The sequence below is a fragment of the Primulina eburnea genome, chromosome 4 (assembly GCF_022965805.1).
Source record: "Primulina eburnea isolate SZY01 chromosome 4, ASM2296580v1, whole genome shotgun sequence".
NCBI classification, from domain to species: Eukaryota; Viridiplantae; Streptophyta; class Magnoliopsida; order Lamiales; family Gesneriaceae; genus Primulina; species Primulina eburnea.
The window spans coordinates 27,271,598-27,274,210 of NC_133104.1; the positions used below are offsets into that span (position 1 = coordinate 27,271,598).

Below are 2,613 nucleotides of genomic sequence, written 5' to 3' on the forward strand. Positions count from 1 at the left end.
GAGCTGTTGTAAAAGTGGAGATAGAGGGATGAGGCTAAGGGCCAGAGACTGTATACAGTTTTGGACGGCATAGTCAGATAAAGGGACCGTCTATGGGTTCCTGACAGTGAGTTCCTGAAGTGGGTATCTTGAGTGGGGCCCATAGCACCTCGTACTCCATCCATCCGGGGAGTACGAAGATGTATAAAGACCTTCAGATTCTTTATTATTGGCCGAGCATCAAGCGAGATATTCTGTGATTCGTTTCCGAGTTTTTGACTTGTCAGAAGGTAAAGGCAGAGCATGAGAGACCTGGAGGAAAGCTAAGACCACTCCATATTCCCGAGTGGAAATAGGAAAAAATCACCATGGACTTTGTGACAGGGCTTCCGAGGACTACTGGTGGATTTAATGCCATATGGGTGATTGTTGATCAGCTCACTAAATTAGCTCATTTCCTACCGATCAGGAAGACTTTCACCATGACTCAGTACGCAGAGTTTTACATCAGAGAGATAGTCAGACTGCATGAGATTCCAGTGTCAATCGTATCAGATAGGGATCTAAGGTTCACGTATGCGTTCTGGAAGAGTCTACACCAGTCATTGGGTACTGAGATGATGTTCAATACTGTCTTCCATCCTCAGACTGTGGGGCCCCGGGTCCGACATCTAATACCAATAATTATAAAAGTAACAAACCAAATGATTTAATAAAATACATAATTTGTTGTTCACAAATCCACATAACGTCATCAAAATAATTTAAAGTTCTCAAATGTTTGAAATATAATTTTCAACATTCCAAAATAAAGTAGTGAACCAAATTTTTCCCAACATCATCAAATGCTCTTAAGACCCGAGAATCCCACTCTAACTCGTATCTCCTCGCCTGGAGCTTGACTCTGGCATCCCAAGCCTCGCCTCACCTACCGTCAAGCACATGAAAACAAGAGGTACCGGACATGCCGGTGAGTATAAACCCAGTATGATAAAATCAATAACATAAGAGAATTAAGATACAACAATTTCACATAATATCATAAAGATGCAATATAATGCAATGTATGATCAGAAGCAGGGGGCTATCAATAAATCTCAAGATCAAGTGAATCATCTGGTCATAGGGTACCCAAGGGAATAGAATCACCAAGCAACATCCACCGACTCATCCACTCGGGGTGGGGTGCTGTGTTCTACAATCCCAGGACTATGATGCGCCTATAGAGAGTGTTCAGGCCATAGCAGCGACCTCCGCATACACTATGCCAACTCAACTATAGCCTCATACGTCCAACAAATCAATATATCAAGGCGACCTCCGCCATATCAAATCTGAATCAACAAGTGGCTCAATATTCAATGCCATGATGCAAATCAATATCATCATCTCAATATAATAATAAACTCATCTCAAGGCCACAATCATCATTGAATCACAAGTAATTCATCGAGCCATAAAATATTCAATTTAAAATAAAATTGATACTTTTACCTCGTATGTTATCGACAGTAACATACCTTTCGAATATTACCAACAAAAGATCAAAATATATTGTTGTGAAGTCTTGAACCCTTGCAGTCTACTCGATTCGCTATCAACCAACTTAGAGTAAATAATCTTGAGCCAACCCAAGTCAATACTTCAACCAAATCTTCAATACATAAATCAAGAACTCATATTACTTATCAATACATGGCACTTTTCGTACAAAATTCATAATTAATTCAATACGGCTTCAAATCAAGATCCGTAGATTTCTTAATCATAATATTCCATAAAAACATTCATTGGATCATTTCATCAAACACATGGCATGTGTGCTAAAAGGTTAGCTCCTCTTCAATTCCATTTTAAATTCAAACCAACACAATCACAACATCTCCAACATCTCTATATCTCAAATATCAATTCTAAACTTCAACCCTTTTCCAAACTTTAACAAAAATCGGAAAAACTTACATCCTTGTGAAGCCCGTGATGAGAGGATCACAAATCTAACTTTATTTCATAATTTTCTTGAACAAATCTCCCATGGATTGAAGAATACTTTAGAAAATGGAAGGAAGAATGAAGAACCCTAGCTTCTAACCCAATGGAGAGAAAAGAAGGAGAAGGAAAATGAGAAGAAAGAGCATCCCACTCGATTTTATGCCTTCCCAAACACCAAAACACGCCTTTTCAATTTGCTGGCCGCTAGGGCGAACCTCTTTTTCCGCTCGGGCGCGTAACTCTCGGCCAGAACACCAAAATTTTCGAACATGGCTCGCTAGGGCGGACATAAATTTCCGCTAGGGCGAGCACACTGCGCACAAGAACTACAAAGATTGCTTCCGAAACGCCTTTTCCCTTCAGAATTTGGAAAAGTGGTAAACTACAAAGTTGTAGCCCTATGGCTTGGCTTTCATCTCCCAAAATTTCAGCTCATTTGGAGGTTTGAGTAAAAAGTTATGCCAATTCTCCCAACATGTGTCATTGTAGGAACGACGATACGCACGACACACTTCGGGGCGCTTTTGGCTCATCTTCCTTAATGATTTGAACAAAACTCAAAACTGGAAAATTATAGCCTTATGTCTTATCTTTCTAATGGAAAAGGCCTCACATCAATTGGATCAATATACAAAACATTAT

At 39.7% G+C, this 2,613-nt stretch overlaps 1 long non-coding RNA gene across 1 annotated transcript; it reads right to left on the minus strand.

Moving 5' to 3' along the window:
- Nucleotides 1-836: 836 nt before the first annotated feature.
- LOC140829804 (uncharacterized) lies at nt 837-2,065 on the minus strand. The gene is made up of 3 exons (XR_012117538.1): nt 1,942-2,065; nt 1,500-1,633; nt 837-907 (listed from the first exon to the last, which is right to left on the minus strand). It is a non-coding gene; the product is annotated as an uncharacterized lncRNA (long non-coding RNA).
- Nucleotides 2,066-2,613: the final 548 nt, after the last annotated feature.